At 43.1% G+C, this 23,964-nt stretch overlaps 1 protein-coding gene across 1 annotated transcript in view; it reads right to left on the bottom strand.

The window, feature by feature from the left end:
• LOC140194086 (adhesion G-protein coupled receptor F1-like) overlaps positions 1–21,657 on the bottom strand; it is a 218,012-nt gene extending 196,355 nt beyond the window's left edge. The window contains exon 1 of the mRNA XM_072251506.1: positions 21,168–21,657. The gene's annotated coding sequence lies outside the window, so the exon portion shown is untranslated. The remainder of the gene's footprint in view (positions 1–21,167) is intronic.
• Between the last annotated feature and the right edge of the window lie 2,307 nt (positions 21,658–23,964).

The raw sequence follows: 23,964 nt of genomic DNA, 5'->3' as shown, positions 1-23,964 counted from the left end.
TTGCACTTTGGTAGGAACAACCAAGGTAAGTCTTGCACAATGATCGTTAGGGCACTGAGGAGTGTGGTTGAACAAAAAGATCTGGGAATACAGGTCCATAATTTGCTGAGAGTGGCATCACAGGTAGGAAGGGGTCATAAAGAAGGCTCTTGACATTGGCCTTCAAAAATCAATGTATTGAGTACAGAAGATGGATGTTACAGTATATTGAAGTTGTATAAGATATTGGTGAGGTCTGATTTGGAGTTTGTGTGCAGTTTTAGTCACCTACCTACAGGAAAGATGTAAACAAGGTTGAAAGAGTGCATAGAAAATTTACCAGGATGTTGCCGGGTCCAAAGGACCTGAGTTATAAGGAAAGATTGGTCAGGTTAGGAGTGTATTCCTTTAGAACATCGAAGATTGAGGAGAGATTTGATAGAGGTATACAAAATTATGAGAAGTATAGATAGGGTAAACGCAAGCAGACTTTTTCGTCTGAGATTGGGTGGGATTACAACCAGAGGTCATGGGTTAAGGGTGAAAGGTAAAAAGTTTAAGTGGAACTTCTTCACTGAGAGAGTTGTGAGAATGCGGAATGAGCTGCCAGCACAAGTGGTGCATGCAAGCTCGATTTCCACATTTAGGAGGATAGGTACATGGATGGCAGGGATATGGAGGGCAATGTTCCCGGTGCAGGTCAATGGAAGTAGGCAGTTTAAATGACTTTGGCATGGACTAGATGGGCTGAAGGGCTTGTTTCTGTGCTGTACTTATCTATGACTCTATGGCTCTATTACTGTAATTTATAGATTAATTTGTTCAATACCAGATTGAAGTTGATACTCTTATATTCTTCAATCTGAAATGAGTGGATGATCCTATGGAGGAAGATTGGATAATCTAGACTTGTTGGCTGAAATTTCACATGAGTGGACTTGGTTGAAACGCAAACCCTTGAGGTTGGATCCTGATGCTTTTAAGATCCAAATGTTCTTTGGAAGTTAAGGACGAGGTATAAAACTTGTTGCTCAGGATTGTTTTATTCAGTGTTACGAGAACAAAGAAGACATGAAGAGAAATGTGGCGAGAGATGAAGAAGAGGAGCGGGGAAAGAGGAATGGAGCCTAAGGAAATGAGAAGAACAATGGTAGTCTGGTCATCTTATACCAAACCACTGATTCTATTAAAATTCCAACAGATAACAGTTAAGAAATTGAATTTGCATGTTGACATAGTTATAAAGTTTTTGAAAATAACAGTCTCTTTGCTTGCCTTCAGTGAGGTTAAGTTTGCAGGTGACTTTCACCCACTTGCTTGAAACTTAGCTGGATAAATGATGCCAATCTGTTCTGGAGTGGAATTATTTGAGCTTAATTCAAATGAGGCTGTATATGATCTCTCAAACAATTGTGCATGTACGAAAGACAAAAGCAGCATTAATTCTATTTTGAATAAGAGTTTAATGTAACATTGCACAGTTGATTTTCTTGAAACATAACTATATTTGGTTATTCAACACAGTTGTAATAAACGTGTTCTGATAACTGCCATACACAATTGTCACTCTGCACAGAAGCCACTTAAGATGATTTGCAATGAGCAACCATTAGAGCTACTAGGACTTGATGTTTCAATCCCTATGGTAAGTCGGCACTCTCGATGTTGGCAGTGGGCTTGGAGTGGTGACAAGGAGGGAGGGTAGGTACGTCATTGGGGTCATCAGGTGGGCAACCTCCTTCTTTGACATTTCGTTGATAAGCCCACGACGACTCCAGAGGGCTCAACGGTACTACCTGTCATCCCAGATACACCCCCATCAGCTCCATACCCTCCTGTCTTTATCTTGCAGCCCAGTTGTTGTCTTTCCTATTAATCCAAATCCAATTGCTGCTTTCTTCTGCTGCATTTAACAAGGACTTGATTGCTTGTTGGAGGGAGTGACCCCTCACCCCCAACTTCTTCAATAGACTGGTCGTAACAACGAATCCCCTGCATCCCACTTCTACAGGGAAAATCTTGGTCTTCCAGCCATTCTGGGCAGCTTCAGTTGTCAGTTCAGAGTACTTGGTCTTTTTCCTCTCATAAACTTCTTTGACACCATCTTCCCATGGTACTGTCAATTCCACAACATATGCCAGCTTGGCTGTTGTGGACCACAGGACCATGTCTGGCCAGAGTGTTGTAGCCGCAATGTCTGGGGGAAACACAAGCTTTTTTTCCAAGTCTACGTCCATTTTCCAATCCCAAGCAAGCTGCAGAATGCTTACATCTTTTGATATTATATGGTGCTCTGGAGGTTGGCCTGCTGGTACAAATCATGTGATGTGGACATTTCCGGCCAATTATCAAGCTTTATGATGGTTAAGTGGCATTTGATATGTTACACTTCCAAAGTACTTCAAATGCAACATTACAGAAGAGGTTGAGTAGCTGAAATGCAGCTTGGCCTGATATCATTTGGAGCCCTGCTAGATATTTTCTGTTGAAATTGTTATCGCCTCCTCCCTCACCCTTCCCCTCTCCCCCTGATTTGAATATGCAAAGTAATTCAAAATAATTCAAGGGTTATCCAGCCTACTCCAGGAAAATGAAATCCATTAAGTATGGTGGAGAAATGTTATATAAAATTTATTGAGATTTCCTACAGCCTCTTGTATATTGTATTATAAAAGCCGTTAATCCTTGAGTAGAACTGATTTTAAATTTAGTTTGCAGGATAAGAAGTTCCCAGAATCTAAGGGTATAATAGCATCTGGAACCGGGACTATTAATTTTGAGTTACAGGTTTGAATGGTGGGAAATCTAAATTAATCTATCAAGTCCCACACCAAAGTGCAAGTTTCTCTCCTTTGATTGCAGTCTGACTTTCAAATAGAGACCACATTTTCACAATGGTCTTGTCTCGCTGACTTGATTCCAATCAATACAGGATCACACCTAAGTGTCATGGCTGTTGGTAAAATAAGGCTTGTCCCTTAAACCAGGAGGTGCAAAAAGTATTTGGCACTTTGGTTTTACTTCAGTTTTCTACACAGCATGGTACTTCTTTATGTGTAAACCAATTTTAAAATGTTTGTGGGCTGTCACTTACAAGTTTATTTTCATAGAACGATTTAATTTCTCTTTGTAAAATCAGTTCAAATTTCAAAGTAAATTTATTATCAAAGTGTAAATATATGTCACTATATACAACCCTAGGATTCATTTTCTTATGGGCACACTTAATAAATCCAATAACCATAGTCGAATCAATGAAAGACAGCACCAACAGGGCAGAAAGCAAACTGCAAATACAAAAAGAAAGAAGGAAAAATAATAATATTAGTAAATAAATAAGCAATAAATATTGAGAACATGAGATGAAGAGTCCTTGAAAGTGAGTCCATAGGCTGTGGGATCAGTTCAGTGATGGGACGAGTGAAGATGAGAGAAGTTACTTTGCTAGTTCAAGAGCCTGATGGTTGAGGGGTAATGACTGTTCTTGAACCTGGTGTTGTGAGTCTTAAGGCTCCTGTATTAATAGCATTGTCCCTATTAATAACATTGCACTTACATTTATTGCTTTATTTTTTTAAAGAAATGGGAACCAGACTAACAGTTTCCAATGGGTATTTTTGGTATTTATTGGCCTTTCCATAATGATCTTTGATTTGTCACTGTATTTTCTACTTAGTCCAAAGTAGTCATTCACGATCAAGAATAACACAGTATGATTGGAAGACCGCTTGTATCTCTGGGATCCTTTGTATGAGATCGGCATATTCAAAATGGGAGAAGAGATTAGGATACAAATATTAGTGTGTTTTAGAACATAGAACATAGAAATATACAACACATTATAGGCACTTCGGTCCACAATATTGTGCCGACCCTGTAACCTACTCTAGAAACTGCCTAGAATTTCCCTAGCGCATAGCCCTCTATTTTTCTAAGCTCCATGTACCTACCTAAGAGGCTCTTAAATGATCCTATTGTATCTGCTTCTGTCGCCGCTGCCAGCATTACATTCCATGCATCCACCACTCTTTGTGTGAAAAACATACCCCTAACGTCCCCTCGGTACCTGTTTCCAAGCACCTCAAAACAATGCCCCATCGTGTTAGCCATTTCAGCCCTGAGTAAAAGCCTGTGGCTACCCACACAATCAATGCCCCTCATCATCTTATACAGGTGTCCCCCGCTTTTCGAACGTTTGCTTTACGAAACTTCACTGTTACGAAAGACCTACATTAGTACCTTGTTTTCGCTTTCAGAAGGTATTTTCACTGTTACGAAAAAAAATTCAGTGCGCGATTAAAGGCAGCGCGCTCTGACCTGGAACGGCATTGCTTTAACACGAGCCTGTGAGCAGCCGTTTGCAAGATGAGTTCTATGGTATCGGAAAAGCCTGAAAGAGCTCATAAGGGTGTTACACTTATGGTAAAACTAGACATAATTAAGTGTTTCGATCGTGGACAACGTGAGTTTGGCTTGTGGAAGCTGACGAACATGATGTTGAATCCCATCACCAAGAACTGACAGATAAAGAGCTGATGCAATTGGAAGAAAAAAGGATAACAATCGAAACAGAATAAGTAATGATAAAGTACGACTTTAATTTTGAAAGGGTACATCAGTTTAGGATGGTTTGAGTCCTTATTAAAGAACTGTGTGATAGAAAAATGCGCAAGGCTCAGCAGTCAAGCAAGCCTTCCACATCAGCCGCAGCAGACGACGAACCTTGACCTTCAACATTGAGGCGGGCAGAGATAGAAGAAGATGAGCCGCCTGCTCTAATGGAAACAGGCGACGAGATGACACCCCAGTGTCCCACCACCCCAACCCCCAGGCCACGGACAGATACCGATTCGTGGAGAGTGTAAAGGTAGCCGGGAGGCACATGGCACATCTTTAAGAAAAATGCCGAAATAAACATGCTAATTAATTAGGTGCCGCCAACACGTAATTGTTGGCCCAGATCAGAGACGACACAATCGGAAATCGGCACTGATCTGGGCCGACAATTACGGGCAGCACCTAATTAATTAGCATGTTTGTTTTGGCTTTTTTCTTAAAGATGTGCTGGATGCCTCCCGGCTACCGCTGGACCCCTGCATGCTTCGCGGATCGGTATCGGTTGGTGGCCCGGAGGGTGGGGGCCACTGCACCACCCAGCCTGCGACGACTCAGTCTAACACACCATCATCAGTCTGCTCGGCGCTGTCCCGATTCCAGTAAGTGATACTACACTGTACATACATTATTTCTACTTTATATGGGCTGTGTATTTTTAGATGTTATTTGGTATGATTTGGCAGCTTCATAGCTTAAAGGTTACTGGAGAGAGTGTTCTTGCCAACAGCGCTTGAGTGAGATTTTCTGCCGACGGCGCTTGCGTGAAATTTTCGCTTCCAAGAACAGTGCAGTAATGATTGTGGAAAAGTATTTCTACTTTATATAGGCTGTGTATTTATCATATCATTCTTGCTTTTACTATATGTTACTGTTATTTTAGGTTTTATGTATTATTTGGCATGATTTGGTAGGTTATTTTTGGGTCTGCGAACGCTCACAAAATTTTCCCATATAAATAAATGGTAATTGCTTCTTCACTTTACCACATTTTGGCTTACAAACCGTTTCATAAGAACGCTCTACCTTCGGATGGCGGGGGAAACCTGTACACCTTTATCAGGTCACCTCTCATCCTCCATCACTCCTAGGAGAAAAGGCCAAGTTCACTTAACCTATTCTCATAAGGTACGCCCTCCAATCCAGTCAATATTCTTGTAAATCTCGTCTGCACCCTCTCTATAATATCCACATCCTTCCCCTTGTGAAGTGACCAGAACTGAACACAGTAATCCAAATGGGGTCTGACCAAGGTTTTATGTAGCTGTAACATTACCTCATGGCTCTTGAACTCAATCCCACGGTTGATGAATGCCAACACATCATATGCCTCTTTAACACTGTCAACCTGCTTTGAGTGTCCTATGGACACAGACCCCAAGATCTCTCAGATCCTACACACTGCCAAGAGTTTTAAATGCACTCCAGCTTCCTGTAAGTGATTTCCAAACAGCAATGTTTATTTTCATCTTTTTAATTACAACAATAATGTTTATTTATTGGTTACAAAGTGTAGTAGAGCAGTATTAGAAATAAATATCTCACTAATTCTGGTGCAATTCATTGTATGTTGAAAACAGGCCTGATAACTGCTGCAAAATATATTAGTCAGTAGAAGGAAAGTCAAAATTTTTATAAGCCAATGCTTCACAATTTTGTTATTGATTTAAATTTTTTTAAAAAGCTGATAATTTTTTGTTTATCAGGAAAAAACACTGAACAGCATCTCCAGTCCTTTTCCTATTTCACATTGTTTAACCTGGTCTAATTGGTCTGTTTTCAAAGGTGTTCATTTGGAATTCAAATGAAATGATTTATCATCTGCAATGTATTTTGTGCACTAAATAAATGGTCCCTTTTTTGTTTTGAATGAAAACAAAATGCATTCAGTAAAATACATTCTTCTTCTGACATAAAGACGTATTTGCACCAAAGATGATGCAGAGGGAATTCATTAGGGTACTGTTGGGGAAATTTCAGTATTGAAGAGGCGCGGTTTGTATTCTGTGGAGCAGAGGAGACTGGGGGGTGGAACAAAGACGATATCATTTCGGAGCAGCTGCGCACGCTGGGTCACGTCACCACCTTCTCCTCCCCACCACTTTTTTATTGAATTGCAGTTCAAGTTGCATAATAATTACAGATGCCTTAAAAAGAAACTGTCACCAACATTAAAAGTAGATTTTTTTTATCGAAGTATATATAACAGCTAAACTATTCTCGGGCTTCCAGCTGGGTACACGTATTGATTTTAACCAACGTTTCGATGACGGACTCTGCCATCTTCATCAGTGTTGATGCCTGGGCATATCTAGTCCACCACCATCGTCTATCCATCCTGATTGGTTAGTCTTCATTCAATTGAGATTCCATTGTCCCACCTTGTTTACAAATGAATTCCAATTCTTACTTGGAGTGAGTTCTTTGTCTTTGTTATAATTATTTTCCTCTAGATTTATTCTAATGGCTTCCTTTACCAGCCAGACCTAAAAGCTATTGGCGTGATACAGTAGTTTTTTGCTGTCAAAGTCAATCCTATGGCCATTGTGAATAGTGTTCTGCTCCAGCCAGTTTTCTCCAAGTAACCCAAACAAATACACCTCCTGTGCTCCTTGATGCGGGTTTCCACCATGTGTCGCATCTGGCATCTGTTACCATATACAAACCTGAGTTTCATTTTCTTGTGGGCATACCTAATAAATCCAATAACTTGTATAGCATCGATGAAAGACTGCATCATTAGGGTGGACAGCTAATATGCAAAAGACAAGCTTGTGCAAATGTAAAAAGAAAGAAATAATAATAATAATAAATAAGCGATAAATATCAAGAACATGAAATGGCAACTGTAATATCTATCCCATTTCTCCATTTTCTCCCAACATTTACCTATCTTTCCAAAATTACAGAATTATAAGAACATTTCTGCTGCAGTTTGGTATACAGTATTTGTGGGATACACACTGAATCTAGCTAGGTATGAAGGTGACTAGTTTGTACCTCTGTGCTTTGGGGATTTGTGATGATCTTGTTTTTGAGCAGCACAATTTATGTGTAGGGTAATGCAATTGGTGGAAATATACAGAATTCACAACCACCGACAGTGGGTTGGGTTTCACTTTAAGAGACTGGACTGATATGATAAGGTTAATTACATAAATGACTTATACCGTGCTTTGTGATGAGTTTTTGGGGATATTCAATAAATAAGCTACTACGTATGAACAAGTATAATGTTTAGTGTGTTATTTATTTAATTGGGTTCGCGTTATCTAGTTTTAGGACTTGCATGAAGATCTGATCACATTTTTATTTATATTTATTCAGAAATAGAGAAAATTCTGCAGAGTTCACCAACTTTGTAGCATCCCTGTAAAGATGCCCTTAGCTGCAAAACAGAAGATGCTGGGAGTGTGTTTTTACCACACTCGCTTTGGTACGAGCACTTGGAGGTGTTGATGCCTTGCATCTTCGACAGTGCCAGCACATCGAGACATTAGAGATCTGTGAACACCATGGGTTCCAATGGGCAGGGTCGACTACTGTTCATTATGGACACCCGCACAGGGCGATGTCTCTTGTGTGACATGGGTGCTCAAGTGATTGTGCTGCCAGCATCGTCTATTGATCAGAAGGCAAGGAGCAACAAAATCTTGTAGAAGGTTGCCAACGGCAGCAAGATTCAGACCTATGGGACACGACAGGTGACGCTTTACTTCAGTGGGTGACATTACACATAGGACTTCACCCTGGCTAAAGTGGCCCTGTGCAGATTTCCTGTATGTCCAAGGACTATGAGTTGATCTTAAGAACAGCCAGCTTTAGGTCATTACCCTTCTCCCCCAGTAAGTTCCACACAACTCTGTCAATCACATGCACCACCGCATGTGAGTTTACTCAACTGCTGGATGAATTCCCAAACTTCAGCAAGCCCACATTCTCCACTAAAGTCAGAAAACGTGGGGTCAAGCACCAGATTTCTACAAATGGCCTACCAGTCCTTGCCTATGGATGTGGACTGGACCCAGAAAAGCTGGCAACCACTTAGGTTGAGTTTGCCAACATGGAAAGATTTTGCATTGTATGCTGGTTGAATAGCCCCTGGGCTTCACCCCTCCATATGATTCCTAAGTCTGATAGTGCCAGTAGGGTCACATTGCAAACAACTTATTTGGTATCATAGAATGCTGTGGTCATGTCTGTTGACCAGTCAAACACATGATTAGAGGTACTGCCTTTAAGTGCACTGCCCATGTGGCAATTACTGATGCCTTAACGAGGCAGCTACACCCAATTATTACTCGGTCCCATGCGTCCTGGACTTTTCGGTATGTTTAACCGGTAAGTTAATTTTTTCCAAAGTCGATCTAGTTAGGAGCTACCATCAGGTGCCTGTGTGCTCAGAGGATATTCCTAATACGGCTATGATAACCCCTCTTTGAGTTTCTTTGCAGGTATTCCATTGCTGATGGACTTTTATTTTAGATTTTTCTTTTGCTCACCTGGATGACATACTTGACACCAGTGCATCCAAGTCTGCACACTCTTCGAAAGCTTAAGCCAACATGAGTTGATTATTAACCCAACTAAATGCCAGTTTGGATTATCAACTGTTGACTTTCTCAGCCATTGCACCTCCACAGAAGATGCAAAATCCCTGCCATCAAAAGTAGCAGCTATTATGGATTTCCCCCTGCCCTGCACTACTGAAAAAAACTACAGGAGTTTTTAGGCATGGTAAATTTCTATCACCACTTCATTCCAAGAGCTGCTGAACATATGCTTTCCCATTATAGTGCACTTAAAGGCAGTACCCCTAATCACGTGTTTGACTGGTCAACAGACATAACCACAGCATTCTATGATACCAAACAAGTTGTTTGCAATGTGACCCTACTGGCGCACCTGCTCTCCAATGCACCTGTAGCTATTACTACTGACACCTCAGAATATGTTCAGCACGGACTAGAAGGGCCGAGATGGCCTATTTCTCTGCTGTAATTGTTATATGGTTATATGGTTACGCTGTAGGTGCTGTGCACAGACACTTGATTGGAAGCATGTGGCAGCCACTCGTCGTCTTCAGCTGGCAGCTCCATCTCCTCTCCCGAAAGGAAGTACAGCACATTTGACCATGAGCTTCTCAGTCTCTGGCTGTCCGCCATCCTTATTTTCTTCTTGAGGGTCACCATTTCCCAGTATTCATTGACCACAAACCCCTCGTGTATGTGATGGCCAAAATATCAAACCCTTGGCGGCAACACCACCTGAACTACATATCAGAGTTCACAACCAATGTACAACATATCAAGGGGAAAAATAATGCCGTGGTTGATTGCCTCTCATGGCCAGCCACTGAGGCCATACACATAGGGGTTGACTATGCCAGCAGTGCTGCTGACCAAGCTGCTGACCAGGAGGTCCAGGCTTACCGAACCACAGTCACAGGGTTGTGGTTGGCTGACATTAAGTTTGAGGAAGCTGAGGTTTCTCTCATGCGATGTACCAACTGGTCACCCTTGTCCAATTGTACCCACAAACTGGAGGGAGGCTGTTTTAACTCCATATCTGGCCTCTCACATCCGGGCTGAAAGGCCTGACAGAAACTGTTTGCACCAAAGTTTGTGTGGCACGGCCTCGCGTGACTGGAATGCAGCCTGTGTGGAGTGCCAGCGGGCAAAAATCATGTCCAGGCACCATTACCATGGTGGACATAACCACCAGGTGGCCAGAGGTCGTCTCTCTAGCATTGATGGTGCTGCAGACATGGGTCGGGTGTTCATCAGCACCTGGGTAGCTCAGAACCTCAGCGTTAAGCTATGTCACACCACAGTGTATCACCCACAGTTCAATGTCATGTGAGCAGTTTTGCTGCTCCTCAAAGGCTGTTCTGAGAGTTTCCCTGATGGAGGAGCAATGTTCCCTCTAATTTGTACAGATTTCCCCTGCCATCCGAAGGTAGAGCGTTCCTATGAAACAGTCCGTAAGCCGAAATGTCGTAAAGCGAAGAAGCAGTTACCATTTATTTATATGGGAAAATTTTGTGAGCGTTCGCAGACCCAAAAATAACTTGCCAAATCATGCCAAATAACACATGAAACCTAAAACAACAGTAACATATAGTAAAAGCAAGAATGATATGATAAATACACAACCTATATAAAGTAGAAATACTTCTCTACAACGATTGCCTGCACAGATCTCCATAGCGAAAATCTCACGCAGGTGCTCTCGGCAGAAAATCTCACGCAAGCGCTGTTGGCATAAACGCGCTCTCCAGTAACCTTTAAACTATGAAGCTGCCAAATCTACCAAATAACATGTAAAAATACACAGCCTATATAAAGTAGAAATAATGTATGTACCGTGTAGTATCACTTACCGGAATTGGGAAAACAGCGCCGAGCACACTGATGATGGTCTGTTAGACTGAGTTGTCACAGGCACAGGCTGGGTGGTGCAGTGGCTCCTACCCTCCGGGCCGCCTACCCGATACATTGCCACGAAGAACGCAGCAGTAGCCGGGAGGCACACAGCACATCGTTAAGAAAAAAGCCGAAATAAACATGCTAATTAATTAGGTGCCGCCGACACGTAATTGTCGGCCCAGATCAGAGGCGATGCAGGGTGTGCAAAAAGCTTGTGCTGTGCAATTTTTTGCCCAGTGAAAACACGTGCACTGAATAATTTCTTTAACAAAAACACTATAAATAAGCTAGTTCTAAAGTCTGCAGACAAATCATTGCAAACTCCAAGTTGTCAACACCGTCTGCATCAGAAACTGGTGAAGGAAATGTGATTGTGTATGATCGTGAAATATACTTAACATGCCAATGAGGTAGAGGGTGACAACCTTTTTTTGCAGTTTAAATTCCTTTGTGCAGGCAGTTCAGCATTCAACACCATGGTTCCATCCAGGCTCGACAAGAAGCTCAGACCCCTGCCTTGACCTTGCTTTGTGCAGTTGGATCCTCGCCTTCCCGTCAGATTGCCAACGGGTTGTAAGAGCGGCCTCCCTCACATCCAAACCTCTAACTCTCAATACAGGAGCCCCTCAGGGCTGTGTACTGAGTTCCCTCCTTTACTCCCTGTATACAGCATCGAGACCATGCTGTTGAAGACACAGTTGCACTGGGCAGGGCACCTCCCCAGGATGGAGGATCGTCGCCTGCCCAAGATTGTGTTGTATGGCGAACTCTCCACTGTCCACCGTGACAGAGGGGCACTGAAGAAGAGGTACAAGGACTCTCTGAAGAAATCCCTTGGTGCCTGTCACATTAACCATCGCCAGTGGTCTAATCTAGCCTCCGATCGCGAGGCCTGGCGACACACCATTCACCAGTCTGTCTCCTCCTTCGAGAACACACACAGGGCTGGCGTTGAGGACAAAAGGAGAAGGAGGAAGAACCGTGACACAGCGGCACCAAACCCAGCACAAGATTTCCCTTGCAGCCGCTGTGGCCAGACCTGCCTGTCCCGTATTGGCCTCATCAGCCACAAGCGAGCCTGCAGCAGACGTGGGCAGCCCCGTTCCTAAATCTTCATTCGCAAGCCCAAGCCATGATGATGATGACCCATGACTGTATTGACACCCACAGCTCCATTCTGCTAATTAAATTTGCTGACGACACTACATTGATTGGCCTAATCTCAAACAATAATGAGGTGGCAACAGGGAAGAAGTCATCTCTCTGATACAGTGGTGTCAAGAAAACAACCTCTCCCTCAATGTCGCAAAAACAAAGGAGCTGATTGTGGATTACAGGAGGAATGGAGACGGGCTAGCCCCTATTGACATCAATGGATCTGAGGTTGAGAGGGTAAACAGCTTTAAGGTCCTCGGTATCCACATCACTGAGGACCTCACGTGGTTTGTACACACCAACTATTTGGTGAAAAAGGCACAACAGCGCCTCTTTCACCTCAGATGGTTGAGGAAGTTTGGTATGGGCCCCCAATTCCTAAGGACTTTCTACAGGAGTGCAATTGAGAGCATCCTGACTGGCTGCATCACTGCCTGGTATGAGAACTGTACCTCCCTTAATCGCAGGACTCTGCAGAGAGTGGTGCGGACAGCCCAGCACATCTGTAGTTGTCATGATTCAGGACATTTACAAGGACAGGTGTGTAAAAAGGACCCACAGGATCACTGGGGACCCAAGCCATCCCATGCCAGCTGCTATCATCTGGGAAGTGGTACCGTTGGTAAAGCCAGGACCAACAGGCTCCGGGACAGCTTCTTCCACCAGGCCATCATACTGATGAACTCACACTGACCTGAGTGACTGTTCTATTTATTATAAATTATTATAAATTACTATGATTGCACATTGCACATTTAGACAGAGACGTAACATAAAGATTTTCACTCCTCATGTATGTGGAGGACATAAGAAATAAAGTCAGCTCAAATCAATTCAATTGAGATGACTGTTGGCATGATTCTCTCCCGTGGGTACGGCTGTGGATACATGTTGGCATGATTCTCTTCCATGGGTACGGCTGTGGGTACATGTTGGCATGATTCTCTTCCACGGGTACGGCTGTGGGTACACGTTGGCATGATTCTCTCCCGTGGGTACTGCTGTGGGTACATATTGGTATCATTCTCTCCCGTGGGTACTGCTGGGGCTCAGAACAGCTGCAAAAGAGGACCTGCACCCTCCTCAATAAATTCAGTTCCTTTGCAGCCAACCCTACCTCCCACCATGGCATAATGCTCTCTTGGGTCCCTGTTGACCTACGTTCTGCCTTGTTTGTTTTTGCCCACCGTGTTACAAACCAACCTCCCTTAGGCACCTTTACATTGGCCCGTTTCGCATTTCGCAATAGAGAGAAAAGACTTTTTTCATAGATAAGAGGGGTAAATCTGGATGTGTTTCAGTAGATCACCTTAAACCAGCCCACCAAGATTTGGAGGATTCTGCTACCATGCCCCTGCCATCACGACGTTACCACGAGTGTGTCAGCAAACCTCTGGACGGGCCAGAGGCACCTGCTGTTTCTCCCCATAGGACCTGAGCTGGACAGGCTCACGATGCCGATTTTAGTGAATTCCGGGGGGGGGGGGGGCGGGGGGTGGTGTATGATGTAATTGGGGGAAATGTACACAACTCACAATGACCAATATTGAGTTGAGGTTCATTTTACGAGTCTGGTCTGATGTGATGACGTAAAGGACTTTTACCACACTTTGTTATCAGTATTCTGGAGTTCAATAAATGAGTTGTTAAGGCTATTTTAAACATAAAACATCTCATGCCGTTTTATTTACGAAAACCTACTAGAAGTGCCAAGTCTTCAAAGTTCATGTTAAATTTGTTCTCAAAATACATATGTCACTATATATGACCCTGAAATTTATTTTCTTGCAGGCATAATCAGTAAAACCAATAAACATAATAGAATCAATGCAAGACCACACCCAACAGGACAGACAGACAACCAATGTGCAAAAGACAACAAACTGCATATACAAGTTATGCCGTGATTAAGATTTTACTGTTAATGTTAGGTATTTCATGTAATGGTTTTCTGTAGAAGCAGTGTATTCTACTGGTAGTGTTAAAGGTAAGGGATTGGGATATTCAGTTTATGAATGTTAGGTTGGCCAATCAGAATAGTGGAGTCAAGTGAAAGTTCTAGAGAAAACCGGGCAGAGGTTTTGTGACGGACACTGGGGTGGGTCGATGTCTTTTTGATTGGTGGGAGATGGAGAGAGAAGATGAAAAGAACCAGCTGTAGGATTCAATCCAACTGGAATGCATGATTCGATGGTTTCTAAGATGGGAAGTTCGACCGGTGATCACTGAATAGTACTTGTGAGTAAAAGGACGTATCCTGCTTTTGGAAGATCTGAGCTCCAACGTGCACATTTGACTTTTTAAATTAGAATGGGCTCTTTTATATTTCCCTTTTTTTCTTTCTTCTTTAATAACTATTTGATTAAGTTGACATTCATAAATACACCTTCCTTATAATTGTATGCAGTGTACGATCTGTTTCTTGCCGATGGGTAATTGCCAGTGGGCAGTATTTACACAGTATTCGCTCAGATCGGGGAGCAGGTAGTCGAAACATCCCAGCTTCCCGGTTTGGTGGGACCCAAGTCATACCGATTCTAGACGTATGGAACTGGAGAAAGGTGGTTTTCTCACCACTGAGTCCAGTGGCTTGTTAGTGAGAGACTAACCAGCCATATTTCTAGAGAGGCCCAGTAAAAATGGGTTTCATTGTCCAGGATCTGATTCACTAATACTGTGTATTTGCTGTAAAAGTTGAGTAAGTGGTTTGTGTGTCTAAATTAGTGTCTGGAAAAGGATTAAGATACTTGATTATGGATGCTGCAGAGATTAAGCTTTGGTGAGATTCAAAGAGACTACCCACAACAAATGCTTACGTTCTGAGTGGGGTGGATATCCACAGCCCAGCCTAATAGTTGATTAGCATTTTAAGTACCGTTGAAGTATTAGAGAAAATTACCCTCGTTGAATGGCGCTTTGATCAATTGGCTGATAAGGATGTTATGTTAGTCCAAGCTAGCAAGGACATGATGGGAGTAGATCTGCCTGGTACAATTAACGCACTAGCAAGGTGGGGCCAATGGCTGTCCATACTTTTAGAGAATGGGAGCATGTAGCCGAGGGGGAAGAATTTGATGGCAAGTTTCTTGCAGCTGAGGGCAGAGACTTGTTACAAGTTGCTATCATTTCTGCGGAATGAGGGAAAGGAGCTGTCTGATGTGAAAGTTCTAATGGGTCCCTCGGAGGTTGATTGAAAGCTCCAAGTTGGTTTCAGCAATTCGCTCATTGGTAGATAAATGCCAAAATGCACTGGTGGAGAGCCAAAGTTATCGTAGCTGAGAATGCTCTCGGGAGTGAAGCTCACCCCCAAGGGGGAGGAGGAATATGAGACTTGGGCGGAGCAGAAATCTCAGTGGCTCGATGAGTGGCAGTGCTCAGATTATATGAAAAGACAGCAACTGGTAGGGAGTTTAAAAGAAGTCCTACTTGCTGAGGTAGTGGGGTCTTTAAAGGCAGAGAACCCGTTTGCCACTTCTGCCGGCCTCATGCAAGCTACATGAAAGGGGTTTTAGCATGGTGGGCACCCCAACAAAGCTTATGATGAGGTTCAGATGCATGTACCAGAAGAAAGGGACGAAATTTATTGGCTACATTAAAAGTCAGTGGTTACTTAGAATCTGTCATTACAGACCACAAACCAAGCCAGAAACCTTGGTGCTGTGATGGACTCCAACGTCGATTTTAACTGCCACATTAAGACAATTACAAAGTCAGCCTACTACCATGTTAAAAATTTAGTGAAAGTTAAAGGGCTTATGTCTCAGCACAATGTAGGAAAACTCATCCATGCATTTATTTTTAGTAGGCTTGACTACTATAATGGTGTTTTCAGAAGTCCCTGTAAAAAAAACCACTCAGACAGCTGCAGCTCATTCAGAACGCTGCTGCTAGAGTCTTCACTAAGACCAAGAAAGTAGAGCACAACACTCCAGTTCTCAGATCACCACACTGGCGTCCTGTCCATCAGAGGATTTACTTTAAAAGAATACTATTGGTTTACATATATCTGATCTCTTATTGCATTATAAACCTTCCCGAGCTCTCAGGCCGTCTGGGCAAGTCTGTTTACTGTCCCCAGGGTTAAAACTAAACATGGTGAAGCAGCTTTTAGTTATTATGCTCCACGTATTTGGAATAACCTTTCAGAGGATCTGGTCTGCCCCAACTTTAAGCTCTTTCAAATCGAGGCTTGAACCTTTTCGCTGTAGCTTTTAATTAGAATCTCCTGCACTGCAACTTTTATTCCTTTTTCAATATTTTGATCATTTCTATATTTTGTGTGATTTTATTCTCCCTTATTGTGATGAAGGCTCATCACTGACTACAGACAGCACATGGCGCGCTCGGTAAAACACTCATCCCCAGCAGTAATAGTGACTGGGTCTGAACCGGAGCTGTCTGTCTGTCTGTATCTTGTTTTACGGCGGTCGACATCCAGCTTAATGGTGCATTACCGCCACCCTCTGCTCCGGAATGTGCACTAGACATACATTCTAAATCCCTTCACCCAATCGCGTGCGCGCGCGCACACACACACAAACCTACACTTTACCCTCCCATCTTTGACCATCCTAGTACCCTATTCCTGTTTATCCATCATATCCTATAAAAAACCCCTGTACCCCTTAAAAACGCTAAAAATACCCGGACTTGTGCTCTCTCACCCATGCCCAGCAACCCTTTTAATGGGAATTCCTGCACCCCCAACTCCCTTAATTTAATTCTCATCATCTCTCTCTGTCTCCCATACTTCCTGCAACACAAAACTACATGTTCTACTGACTCGTCTTCCTGACATTCCTCACACAATCCTGTCTGGTGTTTCTCTATCATTTTCAATGTTTTGTTTAATGCACAATGCCCCAGCCTAAACCTCGTCCACACAGTTTCCTCTCTTCTGTTTCCATTACCTACTCTAGTACCTGCAACACTCTTTTGGATTTGATATAAATGCCTCCCTTTCCCCTCCCTGTCCCATCTTTCTTGCCACATTCGGTTGACTTTTTCCCAGATTACACACTTAACCTCTGCTTTACTGATACTAATTTCCACATTTTCTTCCTTTAATGCCCTCTTTGCCAACTCATCAACCCTCTCATTCCCCTTCACCCCAACATGTGCTGGAACCCATAGAAATTTTACCTGACCTCCCTGATTTGCAATTCTTGTAACTAACTGAAGGACTTCATAAAGTACACCTTGCCAACTGTTTGTGTGAAAAGACCTTAAACTTGCTAGAACTGAGGATGAATCTGAACATATCAATGCTTTGACTTGTCTGGCTTTCTGCACCCATTGCAACGCAACCAACACCGCCAGCATCTCCTCTGTAAACACCCCTAACTTATTAGATGTTCTTCTGCTGATTCCAATTTCTTTTGCTGGTATAACCACCCCAAATCCTGTCACTCCTGTTTCAGGTTCCTTCGCACCATCCGTATAAATGTGAGTATAATCACTATACTTTTCCATCATATGACAGTTAAATGCATATATCAAATCTGTTTTATATCTTTCTTTCCTTTTTACCTCTAACAAATGCCAGTCTATGTCAGGCCGTACAAGCTTCCATGGAGCTACTACCGGATAAACTACTGAAGGACTTATCCTCAGATCAAACACTCCACATTCTTTCGCGATATCATTCCCTACCCGACTAAAGGTATCCCTCTGAAACCTCCCATTTTCCCAGCACTCCTGCAACTCTCCTTTAGCAGGGTGAGAATCATTGTGCCCCTGCAAGTTAGCCCAGTAGTTTGCCATCAGTTGCATCCTTCTTAGCTCCAAAGGCATTATTCCCATTTCTACCTGTAGGGCTGACATTGGTGACGTTTTAAAAGCCCCACTGCACACTCTCAAGGCCTGAGCCTGAATCACATCCAGTTTCCTTATAAGAGACCTAGCTGCTGATCCATATACTATATTTCCATAGTCCAATACAGATCTCACTAAAGCCACATACATTCTCTTCAAAGCTGAACAACTTGCTCCCCATTCCCTACCAGTCAAACATCTCATCACATTTATTACTTTTTTACATTTCTCCTCAACTTTCCTGATATGGTCTGCCCATGTTAATCATGAATCAAATATAACTCCCAGAAATTTAAATGATGCAACCCTTTCTAATTCAACCCCATACATCCTTAACTTCTTCCCTACCTCAACTCTTTTCCTGGTAAAAAATACAGTTTGAGTTTTATCTACTGAAAATCTACATCCCCAATCATAACCCCACTCCACCACTTCATCAATTGCTTCTTGTAGTTTCTTGATTATATGGTCCATGTTCCTGCCTCTTTTCCACAAGGCCCCATCATCCGCAAACAGTGACCTACCTATATCCACTGGTACCTTTGTGAAGACATCATTGATCATAATGATGAAAAGTAACGGGCTAATCACACTACCTTGAGGTCTGCCATTTTCCACTATGAACTGTTTTGATAATTCTGATCCAATCCTAACTTGAATTTTTCTACCAAACAAAAAATCTTTAATCCAATTAAAAACTCTCCCACCAACCCCCATCTTGTGCAGTTTAATTAATAAACCTTCCTTCCACATCATATCATAGGCTTTTTCAATGTCAAAGAACACTGCCACTACTGACTCTCTATTTGCTTGGGTCTTCCTTATTTCAGTCTCTAACATTATCACCGAGTCCATGGAATTCCTTCCCTTTCTAAAACCACTCTGATAACTTGCCAGCATTCCCCTTTTCTCAAGCTCATACGATAACCTTTCTGTTATCATCCTTTCCATTATCTTACATATACTTGATGTTAATGCAATTGGTCTGTAGCTAGTGGGTTTTGACGGATCCTTGCCAGGCTTCCTTATTGGAATTACTACTGCTTCTTTCCATGCACTTGGTAATCTTCCCTCCTCCCACACTCTGTTATAAAAATGCAGCAACTTCAAGAGCGCTCCTTCTCCTAGATTTTTTAGCATCATAGAGCATATCAGATCTTTCCCTGGGGAGGTTGGTCCCGATCTCTTTATTGCTCTCACCATTTCTGCTAATGTAAATGGATCATCAATTATATCATCTGTCCCTTCCCTCCTGTTTAACACACCTGGGTGTTGGCTCATTATTCTTTTCCTTCTCCTTCTCCCTTCGTCAGACAAATTTTCTGAACTGTGTATCAGTACAAATGACTTGGCCATGATCTCGGCCTTATCCCCACTGGAGACTGCAGTTTCCTCCTCAGATATCATTACTGGATATTCCCATTCCCTTCTATCTCCTCCCATCCTCTTAATCATTCCCCATATCTCTCCCACAGGTGTTGTTCTTCTTATCTTGTCGCAAAAACTCCTCCAACTTCCCCTTTCAGCTTGACATATAGTTCTTCCCACCACTGCCTGTGCATTCTTATATTGAACCAAATGCTGCATATTATGTGTCTGAACCAGAGCTGCTGCTGGGGCTGTCTCATATAGAGGCAGCAGCAACCTGCACAGGTGTGCTGATGGTGGAGGATACTGTCTTTAATTGGATAATTGAGTTAATTAGCTTTTGGTTGGTCTAGGGGGAGGGGCTTAGCAGTTATAAGCCTCAGGTTACCAAGGCTTTGGGGTTAGGGGGTGCAGGAATTCACATTAAAAGGGTTGCTGGGCATGGGTGAGAGAGCACAAGTCTGGGAGCAGAGGGTGGTGGTAATGCACCATTAAGCTGGATGCCAACCGCTGTAACACAAGATACAGACAGACAGGCTTTGGGGTTAGTTTTCTTTTGTGTCTAGTCTGAGGGTAGCTATATATATATTGTTTTATTCCAGTCTTTGTCTTGTTTTGAGGTAGGCAAAAGCACCTCAATCTAGTTCTGTGACACAAGTCATCTTATTTTCCTTAAACAATTGACCCACGGTTTATTGTGACACTTATATTGTCTGAAATTTGATGTTTAACTTTTATATCTTGCTCTATGTAAAGCACTTTGAACCACCTTGTGCTTGAATAGTGCTATACAAATAAACTTGTCTTGCCTTACAGTTTTTGGCTAGAGAGACAGCTTCTTTGCTTGTGCCATGAAAGACCCATTCCACTGGCTGATATAAATCAATTAAGGATGGAGCAAGTGGTGAAGGATGCACAGACTCATGACTTGATTGCTTTAAGCCCCCTCCCTCATTTTTTGAGCTGATCAGAGAAGCAAGAGAGGAGGAAAATGAGATGGAGGAGTGGAAGACTCCTGATGCCACACTAGTGGGGATTTTAAGGGATTTCGTGAAAGAATTGAGAGCTGAGGTATCTCAGTTGATGTCGTCTTATCAGTGGTGGTGCCAGAGATTTTTTCTTGCTGGTGCTACAGTGGGGCTAAATTATTCAGTGATGGTGCTGAGGGATGTACCCTATGGTAATATGTATTCGCAAGGCCAGACGTGTGGTGCTCAAAAGTCAGTTTCAAGCATTATGTGCCTACTATAAATGCCTCTGTTGATTCACAAGCGACAGCAATTGATAAACATAATATAGAAGTGAACTGTGACAGTGTCAACAGCATTGGAGACAACCCGGGCTACACAGAGCATAAACAAACAAACCAACAGAGCATCCGACCCACAGCGCAGAACGTGAATCACACACCAATCCCGCAATCAGCGTCAAATGCGTGCTTTTCAACTGAAAAACACACTAACCCACAATGTCCACTGCTATTCGCATTACATAGACAGACAAGGCCAAAAGATACACCGTTATTAAAGTCAAATAAGGCAAACAACAGATGCAAGGCTTTACCAGGAGTTGGACAAATCGTACTCTGACCATGCAATACCTCAATTAATTCGGCTACTGATTTAAAACAAAAATCAACAGAATCACCGCTTGGAAGTCTAAGCAAAACCAGTAAGCTTAATAGCAGTAAATGTAATATTTTGGGATTTGCAGGAAACATAAGGACTATGGGGTATCCACCACAAAATAATAATAATAATAATCAGCATTAGTCTTGGACCAAATTTTTAAAAAATCAACTGCACACACCACTGATGTATTCAGAGAAGCACAAGCCGTCTGTTGTTGTGATTGGTGGCGAAAGCATCAATGATCTCCTGGATGTCAAGTGCTTTGGTCCTCCGGCTGCTTATGGCCAACAGGGCCAAGTTGCTGTTCCGAGCATCGCCGCTGCTATTCCTTAGGGAGTTTTTGAGGCATCTGACGCAAGAGAAACTCCGTTCACATGAGGCAGATGACACAGGTAGAGTCAGTGATATGCAGATTAGTTTGTATAAATCTATAAATGCATCGCAGTAAAGTCTCATTGGAGCTAGAAATTCTACTGTGCCATTTACTGTCTTTCCTTGCGAGAGACTCAACCACAGCTCTCATGTACTCACGATTTTCTTGGACAATCTTTGCATGTCCTTTGTCAAGCATATTGCCCAATCTTGAACCACCTTGTTTTCGCAATCTGAATTCCGCCCGTGCCTCTATAGCAAACTTATGAGCTGCACTTACATGGTGGGTTTTGAAAGCTGTTGCAGCTTTCCGCAAGTTGCGGTAACCGGTGACAGTGAAGGTAGACTCAGAATGGAACCCATGTCCTCCACACAGGAAATGCCTGCATGTGAAGCAGAACGTAATATCTTTCGTCAGTCAAACCAGCCACGAATAAAACTCCTTTGCTGATTGCCAAACTGTTGCGAGCAGCGAAGGGTACTTTTTCAATGCTCGCCGACGGGGTCCTTCCTCAGGCTGCTGGCTAACATCGCTAACAGTATTCCCACTCGCACTAAGAGCAGCTTCATCCATGTTCTCTTCCGAATCCCGCTCCGTTTCTTGTTCCTCTACTTCGCCTGCGCACTCCTTCGATGAACTGCTGTCGTCCTCATCCCCACTTACTTCTTTCTGCATGTCATTTTCAATTAAGACAGGCTCAGGCTGAGACACCACTGATCCCTCAGGATGAGGTCGTTCTCTCACTAAAAATCGATCCATTTATCAAGCCGCCAAAATAATGCACGTGCCAGGCCGATGCTAGATTGCAAAAGCACAATGTGTGTGTATGTGCGGCATCCGTTAGTCCCGCGACTGGATGTCCGCCTGGATGTATACTATCAATCTCTCGCGTGAGTGACATCACCACCTTAGTGACCTTAGATTAACTTAACTGAGCTAAGGACAGCAACGGTAAGACATCACCAGATTGATTCCTGGGATGGCAGGACTTTCATATGATGAAAGACTGGATCGACTAGGCTTATACTCGCTGGAATTTAGAAGATTGAGGGGGGATCTTATTGAAACGTATAAAATTCTAAAGGGATTGGACAGGCTAGATGCAGGAAGATTGTTCCCGATGTTGGGGAAGTCCAGAACGAGGGGTCACAGCTTAAGGATAAAGGGGAAGCCTTTTAGGAATGAGATGAGGAAAAGCTTCTTCACACAGAGAGTGGTGAATCTATGGAATTCTCTGCCACAGGAAACAGTTGAGGCCAGTTCATTGGCTATATTTAAGACGGAGTTAGATATGGCCCTTGTGGCTATAGGGATTGGGGGTATGGAGAGAAGGCAGGTACAGGGTTCTGAGTTGGATGATCAGCCATGATCGTACTGAATGGTGGTGCAGGCTCAAAGGGCTGAATGGCTGATTCCTGCATCTATTTTCTATTTTTCCATTGACAGCGAACGAATAAGTAGAAGTGTAGAGTGGATCTGACACAGTTTATAACTTTATTGCTGTGTGAGTATTATGGGAATTGGGGCACTGTTTCACTAGATCAACTGGAGAAACAATCTATATTCAAAACTATACAGAGAAAGCAAAGCAGCTGCAATTTGTATGTGAGATTTCAATTAATTTCTTGGTGGTGCTACGCTGGTGCTATTGCAATTTCTGCCGGGGCTATAGCACCAGCAAGCACCACCTTCGCACCGCCCCTGCGGCTTATGCTGCCACCAAGCACCAAGGTCAATAGGGAGCCAAACCCACTGGTGGGACGTACTAAGCAGAGGGCTGCTACTGAGTGGGGTCCCTTGACCCGGAAAGCAGGGGCGGCGCTAAGGTGGTGCTAGCTGGTGATGTCACTCACTCTCACTCACGCAAGAGATTGATAGTATACATCCAGGCACAGATCCATGGTCTCGCAAGACTAACAGATGCCCCACACACACATATTATGCTTTTACAAGCTAGTGGCGGCCTGGCAAGTACATTATTTAGGCGGCGTGAAAAATAGATAGATTTTTAGTGAGAAAACAATCTCATCCAGAGGAGTCAGTGATGTCTCAGCCTGAGCCTGTCTTAATTGAAAGTGACATTCCGAAAGTAAGTGGGGATGCGGATGACATCAGTTCATCAAAGGAGTGTGAGGGCAAAATACAGGAACCAGAAACGGAGCGGGAATCAGAAGAGAACGTGGATGAAGCTGCTCTTAGTGCTAGTGGGAATACTGTTAGCGAAGTTAGCCAGCAGCCTGAGGAAGGACCCCGTCGGCCAGCATTGAAAGAGTACCCTTCGCTGCTAGCAACAGTTTGGCAATCAGCAAAGGAGTTTTATTTGTGGCTGGTTTGACTGACTGTGTAGTGTTCTCATGCAGTGTGTTGAAACTCTTACGAAGCACCAAGTTAAACCGGAGCCAATGAAGACAGAGTCGTAGTAAGGTTAACCATTTACTGTTCACTCTTCCACATTAACATCGTATGGTGAAAACTGTTGATAAAAAAAAATGCAAACATATACAGCGTCTGTTTCATTCTGGAAACCAGGCGCACTCTCTTCTTTTAGCGAGAGTCTCCAGCCGCCGCGAGCAGCGCGCGAGGGGGTCACGTCAAACCGCCA

The sequence above is a fragment of the Mobula birostris genome, chromosome 2 (genome assembly GCF_030028105.1).
Source record: "Mobula birostris isolate sMobBir1 chromosome 2, sMobBir1.hap1, whole genome shotgun sequence".
In the NCBI taxonomy this organism is placed as follows: domain Eukaryota; kingdom Metazoa; phylum Chordata; class Chondrichthyes; order Myliobatiformes; family Myliobatidae; genus Mobula; species Mobula birostris.
The sequence above is the reverse complement of the archived record's forward strand: the minus strand, read 5'-3'. Positions and strand labels throughout refer to the sequence as shown.